This window comes from Anastrepha ludens, chromosome 6 (genome assembly GCF_028408465.1).
Source record: "Anastrepha ludens isolate Willacy chromosome 6, idAnaLude1.1, whole genome shotgun sequence".
NCBI classification, from domain to species: Eukaryota; Metazoa; Arthropoda; class Insecta; order Diptera; family Tephritidae; genus Anastrepha; species Anastrepha ludens.
Window position 1 is genome coordinate 81,823,536 of NC_071502.1, and position 11,634 is coordinate 81,835,169.

Genomic DNA, 11,634 nt, shown 5'->3' on the forward strand with positions numbered 1-11,634 from the left:
CTGAGATAAGTTGAACCGTTCTGAATGGAGGCCAGCACACACACCACAGTTCATTTTAGAACCGACGGTGTAGATTTCAATATCGTATCTTCCAATCACCTTCCCTTTGCCCCATTCGGCTCTCGGTGGAAAACGTACCGTAAAGTCTTTCTTGAAATTAAGGTCAGAGATTGTGAAGTCTGATTTCGATTTCGAGCAGTGAGAGTCCCTGTAAGAGTATGTTGCTGTGACCGTATGATCTTGTTGTCCAGCTTCCTATATCTCTGAGTCTCACCGCGCTGCAGGTAGCGATTGTTTTTATATGCGAATCTAATGGTAATATATTACTTAGTGCATTAAGCGCTGCAGTAGGACTGGTGCTAAGCGCTCCTGTGGTTAAGATACACGCTGTCCTTTGTATATTTTTCAGCTTGGTTTGGCTGTATTTATTTCTTTTTTATTGCGGGCCACCAGACTAGTGCCGCATATGTATAATGGTTGTGTAGGGCCAATTGGATAGTTTTGCTTGGATAACCCATTTTTACCCAACATTCTCTTACACGTGTAAAGGGCTACATTCCCTTTCTTCACCGACATTTCGAAATTCGTACCGAAAAAAAATATATCGGAACGATATGATTTATATTTTAGTTTATTTACTTGATGCTAAGTTTATTAGAAAAACAATTATAAACAAAAAATACAGTACTCCATTTTTTTAATAAAAATAAATATGTATTTATGTGTGAAAAGATACCTTCTGAATGTGAATAAAAATAGCAGTTGTCGGCGTATTACATCGAAATAAAAACCTAAAATATCTTATTTATTATATAAGTAGCACAAAATAAAACCTAAAAATATAGCCGTTTCGTCGAATGGCTCTTATTGGCGAGTACTGCCGCGCATCTATGAGGCAGAGAGTTCACCGAGCGCCTACACCTCTCGACGAGAATGTTCTTCTATATTTTTCTAGCAGCTTTTTGATATTTGTGGAATTCCTTTTGCCTACAGCTTTTTTGACATCTCTCCAACACTATTCAGTAGGATTGAGTTCAGGTAACTGAACGGGCCTCGTTTGAAGCAAACTAATTTCTTGCCAATCGCTGGTATCCTTTGGATCATTGGATCATGGTGCAGTGGACTCCATTAACTTCAGCTACCACTTGGTATCCGAGATTCTTTTTATTTAGTATATTGGACCAGCAGCTTCGTAGAAGAAGCAGATTTTGACACCTCCGTACTTCATTGTGCTGGTGGCATATTTTGGATTAAAATAAGTATTATTTGGCCTTCATACAAATTGTCGGCGTCTATTGAGGAAAATAAAACAATTTTGGTTGCATCGGACCATAAGGTGTTCCGCCGTTTTTGAACTGGGCCGCCGTAGCCGAATGAGTTGGTGCGTGACTACCTTTCGGTAGTGCTTGGGTTCGAGACCCCGGCCATGAAATACCAAATACCGGAAGAAGTTTTTTCTAATATCGCTCGGTCCCCGACAGGTTTGAACAAATTCAAACGTAGTCGTAGAGACACCGATGATGCACAACGCAGTGGACGTCTAAATGAGCAAATGACCAGAGAATTTCCAAAAATCCACAAAATCGTTTTCAATGATCGAAAAGTGATGTCATGATATCAAAAGAACGAGCTGGCTCTATATTTGCATGAGAATTTCACTTTGTGAATGCTTTGTTCAAAGTGGGTGCCGTGCTTACTCACTGTTTTGCTTCATCAGGACAACACACCGGGTCTCAAGTCAATGAAAACAATTGCAGAACTGCATGAATCGGACTTCGAATTGCTCTCATACCCTCCGCATTCGCCATATTTGGCTTCCAACGTCTGCTAACTATTCGCAGACCTAAAAAAAATTAGCACCGTTAGGAAATTTCGCTTACTTTTAGACAAAACATAAATAGTTCTACAAAAGTGGTATGGAAATGTTAGAGCGGCGCTGGAATGATTGCGTTGCTCTTGATGGAAATTACGTTGATAAATAAAGCAAAATTTGAAAAAAAACGCGTTTTCTTTGTTAGGCTCGAGACTTTTCAGCCCAGGTGTTAAAAGGGATTTTTTAACGTATTTTTTCTTTCAACTGACCCAAGAGTAATATTAAGAGTTAATTTTTTTTTCCTTTTTCAATGAAGTAACAAAACTCCTTTGTTAATTTCAGCGTCAATTTATTATGTGAATGTTATTACAGATGCGATTGAAAGAAAATAATACTGTTCTGCAACCTTTCTTGACGTACAACAAGCATTCGACAGAGTTTGGCACATGGGACTACTCTTTAAAATTAAAAAACTTTTACCAGCACATTTTTGCTTAGTGTTTAAATCTTATCTAAGCGACAGGCAATTTTATGTAAAGCACCAAGATGCGTCATCTGAAATATAGGTATAGTATCAACGCAGGTGTGCCTCAGGGTAGCGTTTTAGGCCCAGTCTTGTATACGATATTTACTTACGACATGCCGACAACAGAAAATGTAGAAGTGGCGACTTTTACTGATGATACAGCCTTCATCGCATCTAGTGAGTCCCCTGCAGAGGCCTCCTCCCTGCTACAAAATCACTTACACACTCTGGAAACTTGGCTTAATAAATGGAAAATTAATATTAATCATGAAAAGTCTATTCATGTTACATTTACACTAAAAAGAGAACAATGTCCTCCAGTGTATCTAAATGGTCATCAAATTCCTACTAGCAACACAGTGAAGTACTTGGGAATGCATCTTGATCGACGCCCCACATGGAAAAATCATATTAAAGCTTAGCATCAACAGCTTAAAAATAAAACCAAAAGAATGTACTGGCTACTTGGTGGCAAATCTGAACTTAGTCTAGAAAACAAGGTTAGATTGTATAAAGCTATATTGAAGCCTATATGAACCTTCGGTATACAGCTTTGGGGAACTGCTAGTAAGTCCAATGTGGAGATTTTGCAACGCTACCAGTCAAAGACCTTACGAACACTTGTTAATGCACCTTGGTTTATCACAAACGAAGCCATACACATGGATCTAGGTATTCCATTTGTTAAGAGAGAAATCTCAGTATATTCTAAGAGATACATTGAAAGATTGTCAAAACATGTAAACACAAATGCTATTTGCTTGTTGGACACAACCAATGAAATTAAACGATTAAAGCGCAATCATGTCTTCGACTTGCCTTTCCTTTAAATTTGTCAATTTAATAATAATAATAATAATAATAAAAGAAAAAAGAGCTAAATATCAAATTGTTAAAATGCTTCAATAAATTTTAAAATTGTAATATAACACAGTGCGACATCAAAAATCAAACCGCACCGGACCTTTTTTTTCTGAAAATATACCTATTCAATAGCAAAACCCTCGCTGGGTTTTTAAAAGTTAGCTCGATTTTTTTTTTTATAGCGTTTTGAAGTTTTCTATTTTCATGAGATTTTGGAGTTTTACCTGTACGCTAAATTTGACTTATAAATCGACCTTTGTTTGATTTAATCGATTTATTTTGTCATAGCTTGATGCAGAAATTTCGTACATGTACAAATAAACTTATTTTGAGAAGAACCCATATCTCAATATGCAATTTTGAATACCAAAATTTCGAAAAATTGTATGTTTTTACCATTTTTTACTGTAATTATGAAAATAATTTTATACGTAACCACCCGTTATACACATTTTCAGATTTTTCTATTTTTGCTAGTATTTTTTCCAGATACGGTTTTCCAATGAATATTGGAAGTAACAAAATGTGATCGTGAGTAGTGAAAAGCAAGATTGGTCTCACAAGACTTTTAGCCTGTTAAGTACATAGAGAAGTGGCTAGCACACATTCCAAAATAAAAAGTATAAAGAAGGTTGTAGTCTGTCTTATCAGGAAATGTTTGTTTTAGAAATTCCAAAATTTGTTCCCAACGATTTTACCTGTTCTAAGATCGCAGCAGTCTTGCGAGATCAGGTTCGTGCATAACAACTCCTAAAACACATTTGACGCGCTAAATATTTTGTGAACAATACAGTTTTTGTTAACATATTTGAATTTATTAATTTCATTTACGTGAATTTTTTATGAATTAAGAAAATAAAAAATGTACAATTGTCCTGCAAATATTAACGTTTTCTGCTATTGTTGTGGACGTTTGACACCAGCGAGTGAAAAGCATGGATCAATCAGTGATGATTTTACTGTGGCATACAGACATTATTTTGATCGTGAAGTTATTTTGAATGTACCTTGGGCGCCAAACATAGTGTGGAGAGCTTGTTATGTTGGTTTAGTTAATTGGTTGCACAAAAAACAAAGCAGAATGCCTTTTGGAATGCCAATGCTATGGCACAATCCAGAAGAACATGATCCAAAAAATTGTTATAGTTGTGCAAATACTGTGATCGGATTGAACAAAAAGAAAAAGAAAGACGCCAATAGAATTCACAAGGAACTTGTATCATCCAAAAAAATAATTTTGCCACCACTTCACATCAAGCTAGGAATTGTGAAAAATTTCCTGATGGTTGTTGCTAAAAGGGATGAGGGGTTTTCCTGCCTACGTGACATTTTTCCGAAGATCAGTGGTGCAAAATTGAAAAATGGTGAGATTCTGAGATACATTTATTTCCAGATGCACACATATATATCATTTATTTGTATATATATTTTTTCATATTTTTTTAAATTTCTTTCAGGCGTTTTAAATGGTCCTGGCATTCGCAAATTGGTAAAGTCTGAAGACTTTAACAGGGTCCTAATAAACAATGAAATCGTTGCGTGGGAATCGTTAAAAGAAATAATAGTTGGACTTTTAGGCAAACATCGTTCTCCAAATTACAAAGAATCTGTGCGACGAATGCTAGATGCTTTTTCCAAAATTGGGGTCCATATGTCGCTAAAAATTCACTTTCTTCACCAACATTTGGACTATTTTAGTCAACAATTGTCGACAGAATCAGATGAGCAAGAAGAGCGCTACCATCAAACTGCGATGCCATTTGAGTCAAGATACCGAGGAAAACGAGCTCCAGGTGCCATACTAGCCGAAATATGTTGGTGGAGTAAACATATTTTTCAATACGACCCGGAAGAAAATGGAGTAACCAGGAGGAAAAAGAATATGAGGTAGAAGAAGAAGAGACAGGCATGGAATTCTTTACTGATGAATCCGATTACTCGAAAAGAGCTCGTCTCTAAGGTTTTAGTACGTAAAAATTCTTTATTTTAATAAAAAAAAAAAAAAAAAAAATTATAAGAATTCAAGTCTATATTCTTTTTACTTAATCTATTTAATATTTTTACCTACAGAGTTTTTAGATATTTAAAAAAAAATTTAAAGCAGAGTATAAAAAAGTTATTTTTATGAAGAAAAATCTTGTTAAAAATTTATTTTTTTAGAAAATACCAAACTTAAAGTTCAGTTTTATGTTTTTATCTTATAAATGACTTTTTTAGTACATTTTGCAACATCTTTGCTAGAAGAAATAGTGAGAAATTTTAATTATTTTCATAATTACAGTAAAAAATGGTAAAAACATACAATTTTTCGAAATTTTGGTATTCAAAATTGCATATTGAGATATGGGTTCTTCTCAAAATAAGTTTATTTGTACATGTACGAAATTTCTGCATCAAGCTATGACAAAATAAATCGATTAAATCAAACAAAGGTCGATTTATAAGTCAAATTTAGCGTACAGGTAAAACTCCAAAATCTCATGAAAATAGAAAACTTCAAAACGCTATAAAAAAAAAAATCGAGCTAACTTTTAAAAACCCAGCGAGGGTTTTGCTATTGAATAGGTATATTTTCAGAAAAAAAAGGTCCGGTGTGGTTTGATTTTGATGACCCCAAAATTGTCGCACAGTTAAGTTATACATGAAGTAAGTTATACAATTTTCGAGTAAAAATTAAATCTAATAACATAAAATATGCATAAGAAATGTAAACAGAAAAAAATTCTATAGTCTTATATGTAGTTTTGCACCAGTGTAAATACTATGCTGTCATTAGGTAATAAGATCTCTTTTGCTGAATATCTGTATTCTAAGATAGATTGCAAATAAAGTATTTCCATTTAAAAAAAAAAAAATTCTTCTTATTTTATTTTATTTCATCACTCACCACTATACAGCTATGGTTACCAGGGATTTCACGATATTCGTAGGCTGCCATGACACATTTCTCTAACTTAATAACATTGACGTCCTTTTGTCGCAACCTGTGATATCTAAGAGCGATTGAAAGTGCATTTTCCAAATTTTGCATATAAAACGTCGGCAAATCATAAGTTGTATACTCCCCCAGACCTATATCTACTATTTTGTGATGTCGCAAATGGTCGCAAAAAATAAACATATGTTTTTGCATCTCTTTCACCTTTTCTTCCCTTCATTTCACCGATAGCAGTGAGCTCTACCGGCAAGTAGTTGCAGTGCTTAACGTCAAATGCAGCCGTTCGGTGTGCGTTAATGGCTAGGAGAAAATTTTTCAGTAGAGGTATTCCCACTATAATGCATTTTTTTGTTTTACTACACTGTTACTTTTTTTGCTGTTGACAAAGTGAGAGAGTGGTTTAGTGGGAGAGGGGATAGGTACAAAAACACAATAAAAAAAAACACAAAAAATTCCCACCGTTTCGGTAGTTGATCTTTACTAAGGTGGTTATTGAGCAGTCTCAGCAACCAAAAAAAAAAAAGGAATCGGAGGACGGGTGTATTGCAAAAATTATAACAAAAAATGTATTCCCATAAACTCTAAGAAAAAAAATAAAAACAACAAAATTAAAAGAAAAACAAAACATGCACAAATTCATTCAGAAAGAGTCAAGAGCCCTACATCTGGGCATATTTTCATATCAAATAGAAATTATGTACTACAAAGGAGACTTTGCAGTAGTGTGTGTACTTACGTATGTGAAGAGCCAAAAGAGTAATGAAATCAATTTAGGCAAATGCCAGTAGCCTACATAGATAAGTACCCTGAATTCATATCCAGATTTATACGACAAATGTATACGTACTCAAATCCGATTAGGGTCCAAACGTATAAAGTTGGAACTAGACATATGTAAATCCAACAAAAGTAGCTATCGGCATATTCAAGGAAATGCAAACTCAATCATCGTAAACCAATATATTTAAATGGGAAGGGAAGGAATAAAGGGAAGTAAAAATGTAACCAAGAAGTACCATGAAAAGAACACGCGGAAGAGATTGTGGAAAAGGCAAAGGAAAAGTTGGTCAAAAACGGCCCGTAAGGATTCGTGGCATTCTTAGCAAGTTCTTTGATAATCAATCAGTAATAAACAACTAAAAATGCTCTTTTACGTTCACCTAATTGTCGAAGGCATTTGAGAAAATTTAGCTAATTATTGACGAGCAAATAAATAACTTTAAAATACAAAAACAAAATCTACTTAATTCATTAGATATTAACTCACACTCCTTCCTTTGTTATTGTATACTTAATTGTCTCTTGAAAAAAAAAGCACACGCGTGTGTGTGTGTGCGTGTGTATCTACTAGCAATAATAAAGAGTCACAACAGTAAACGTAGGAAGTCAAATTAATCAGCCCAACTTTTCTCAATAAAGTTTAGGCACTTACGTGTACAGATGTGTGTGCGTATGTATGCAGGCGTGCATATGTATTTGTGTGTACACAGCTGTACTATACTATGAAATGAAGCCGCCACATATGCGAAAAGAATGACAAACATTTTCCAATTAGCCGCCAGGAGCGTGCCATCACTGCAAATTGCGCTCATTTCCTACAAAAAAAAAAAAACAACAAAAACAAAGAAAGGTTAAATGAATATATCATACAATACAATAAAAGCTATTGCAATGAAGACGCACATAAAATGTTGTGCTTGTATTCGATTCTTGGAACATTTTTTTGTTGGGAATAGTAAGGAAAATTGTAATTGAGTATGCAGTTATGTTGGCACGAATCTACTCAACTCCTCCATTTACGGCCACGTTCGAGCAACATAGGCGAATTGATCAGTTCTTGTGCGAGATATCGTAACCAAATTTTCTGAAGCCATATTGCAAAAAGAGGATAGACGAGGATGAGCTCGCTTCAACATATTCGGTTCAAGGATCCGCTTACTGGCTTACCACCAGGATCTGTTCTATGTTCTACTTAGCATAAAAAGTTGCTTACTTCTTTATACCCTACGACGATCTTTATTGTTAACTGAACACTTTTCTGAATATTAAACTGGGAACAAAAACTTTAGCTCTCAATTTAGTTTCCAGTTAATTTTATGGATGTACTAAAATTATTTATTTTCTATTTCATGATATAGAATCAATATTAACGTATAAAGTGTCTCACGAACGTACGCGTGCAAAGCAAATGGCAACCTATGATTAAACTCAACCATTCCTATATACATTTTATGAAGTAAGTAGAGCTTTTTGCTGCTGCCTGCATAGGCTAACCGTTGCCCATTACGCATTCAGGACGAAAGGCGCACGCATTTCCTTTTATGTTGAACCGGTTATTGGCTTGTTTGCCACGTTTGCCATTGTTCGGCCTTCATTTAATGATTTGATCAGCTGACTGCTCAGTTCTTTGCCGGTTTGTTGACGATGTTTACTTCTTCACCCCTTTTGCCTTCATCGGATAGCAGACATACATAACGAAAACCATAAAAGTTGCATAAACATCAGCAACCGGAGTAGCAATAACGGCTGTACTCCCTCATTGCCGCAGAAGTGAGTTGAGGTCGAGGAAATGTGGTACAAAGCGCAAGTGGGAGAAAGTTCAAACAAAAATGCTGCCCAACAAAGAATTGGAATATACCAACTCACACTGACCCCTCGTGTTGCTAATTCTACAAGCCTAACATTTCCTCTTTAGCTATTTATGTGAGTTGGTAAAATTAGCAGTGGATGTCAAACAATAAAAGCCAGACTAGGCTGGTTCTATTTAATATATATATGCGGGTAGTAGTCATTAGAAGAAAATGAATTCATGACAGACACTCCGTGATTAGAAACTTATAGCATTGGCAGAAGGCGGCATTCATCTAGACCGGGGCAGATAGATAGGTAGGTGAAATGGTTGAAGTACCACTCTAGTACTCCCTAAGTAGGGTCCAGCACTCGAAGTTTAACCAATTAGATTTAGTTTGGAAATTTACTTTTATTTAATTCAAAGTAAAAAATGTCTGAAAATAATACAAAATTAAGAATCAATTTACTTTTGCTCGATATGACCACCTTTTGCCTTGACTATGGCCTTCAGACGGTCAGAAACGAATTACAAGTTGCCCGAATGTGACCTGCAGGTATTTTAGCCCACTCGCGGACAATGGCTTTTTCAGCGCCTCGAGACATGTGTTAACCCTCGCATGGCCTCCCTACATAGTATAGACAACCATGGGGTCATAAGGCAACTACATTACGATTAGAGATAACGGACCTGAGTGGGGAACCTTTGAAAATGGAGACACAACTACATACAAAAACAACAACTAAAACCACAACATTATTAAGTGGGAATGAATCAGAAGAAAAAAGCGGCAGCAATAACGGCAGTAGAGATAATGAGGTCGGATTAGGGGAAGCCAACGCATTCCGGAGGACATCAAAAGCTCTCAGATCTCTCGTTCTTGCTGCTGTATCGCGCGAAAATGAGACTGAGGCGATGAAAGGTAATATCGTGGACAGCGCGGATAGTAAGCGAACGACATTCTGCGGGCTAGGCAAGAAAATACGTAGCCTAGTTGAAATGCTGAAGGATGGCAAAAGGCGCTCTATACACCAGTCTATGAGAGATGCCATAGAGAGTATCAAGGCACTATACGAGCTGGCAACCATTGAGCGGGAGACCAAAAAGCCAAGAAGGTAATAAGGAAAAGCAGCGGTTCACAAACATCCCCATGGCTAAGGCGCAACCCAGACCCCAAGAGGAAACTGGATGGTGCGGTTTTGACTACAAAACCTTAGTGGACCAACTTGGAGAAGAATAGAACAGGCGTACAGCAAGTTACCGGAACACCATCTACCTACACCACACGGAGGAAAACTCAAAAAGTGGATGCAACTCAGTGGAGAACAGTGGCTAAGAAAACCAAGCCAAAGGATGCAAGACCAAGGAGAGTTAGACCTGACGCGATAGTGATGGAAGCGAAAGACGAAACTTCCTATGCGGAAATACTGAAGTCAGTAAAATCCGACCCCAAATTCGGAGAACTTGGTAAAATGGTCTCAAAAATAAGGCGAACGCAAAAGGGTGAAATACTCATCCAGCTATCAAATGCGGGTGAAAAAACCAAGGAGTTCACCTCAATAATAGGCAATACACTAGGAGAACGAGAGGCGGTACGGAGCCTAACACAAAAAAAAAGTTCTCGAGTGTAAAGACATCGACGAGATCACTACCAAAGAAGATATCATAAGCGCAATATGCGATCAATTCGACATTGAGGCATCAACTGCAGAGGTAGTAAATATACGAAAGGCGTTCAATGGAACACAGACCGAAGTTCTAAGCCTGACAGAAACAGAGGCGAATAAAATTCTCGCTGCTGGACGAGTCAAAGTGGGCTGAGTAAACTGTCGCCTAATATTAACAAGACATTCGGCGAAACTGCAAAAACAAAGCAGATCGTTCAAAACAGTGTAGAAAGTGCGGCGAGGAAGGCCACATCGCGAAGGAATGTAGCAAGGACCCAGAATGCATGCCCTGCAAAGCCAGGGGGGAGTCCAATTTTCAGCACATTGCGGGCAGCGGTAGATGCCCAGTTTTCAAGAGAGCTCTGAGTGACGAAAGGAGATGACTTAAACCACTGCGAAGCAGCACAGGTCCTGCTTACTCAGATGTCAATAGAGCAGAGAGCAGGGGTAGTCTTAATATGCGACCCCTTTAGGGTTAAAAAAGACGCTAGATGGTGTTGCAGCAAAGGCATGGAAACTGTCATTTGGACGCGCAAACACCCTCTCCAAGAGATTTGTGATCAAGTGGAGGGCTTCGTAAGAGCTAAAGTGGACAACATTTCTATGTATGCTGCTATGCCCGCCTAGATGGACGCGAGAGCGCTTCGAAACGCCTGGGCTACCGAGTGGGGTAGTAGACTTACCAACGCCAGAGGACGTAGCCTGCTAGAAGCCATTGCTAGAATAGGCATTAGTATCGCAAATAATGCTTGCGCGCTTACATATCGCAAGGCAGGGACGCGATCTATTATTGATCTAACATTTGTCAGCAGTTCACTTTTTCAGAAAGTCAAGAGCCGAGTAAGTGAGGAATTCACTTACAGTGACCATCAGGCAATTCTATTCGAACTGTCAAAGAATAAAAGAGTACGCGCAACAAAGCCAGTAGGACCCAGGTGGAATGACAGAAAGATGGACTCCGAGGCCTTTGGGTACGCACTAAATGTACAAAGTTTAGAGCGAGATACAGCAAGTGAGCAAGCTCGACAACTAAAGAGCATTTTGTTAAAAGCTTGCGAAGGCCAAATCGACAAAGAGCGCCTTGCTATTGGTGGACTGAGGAGATAGCGCAACTGTGACGGATCTGCCTACAAGCGCGGCGTAAAATGCAAAGGTCCAGGGGCAGAGCTTGCTATGAAACGGTGCTAGCGCACACAACAAGCGATTAAAAAAAGTAAAGTCGAGATCTTTAAGCAACTGTGCAACGATCCGAACATA

The 11,634-nt window shown here is 37.5% G+C and overlaps 1 long non-coding RNA gene across 1 annotated transcript; it reads right to left on the reverse strand.

Moving 5' to 3' along the window:
* Positions 1-699: 699 nt before the first annotated feature.
* LOC128866508 (uncharacterized) lies at positions 700-10,980 on the reverse strand. The gene is made up of 3 exons (XR_008454941.1): positions 6,091-10,980; positions 1,702-1,843; positions 700-1,636 (listed from the first exon to the last, which is right to left on the reverse strand). It is a non-coding gene; the product is annotated as an uncharacterized LOC128866508 (long non-coding RNA).
* Between the last annotated feature and the right edge of the window lie 654 nt (positions 10,981-11,634).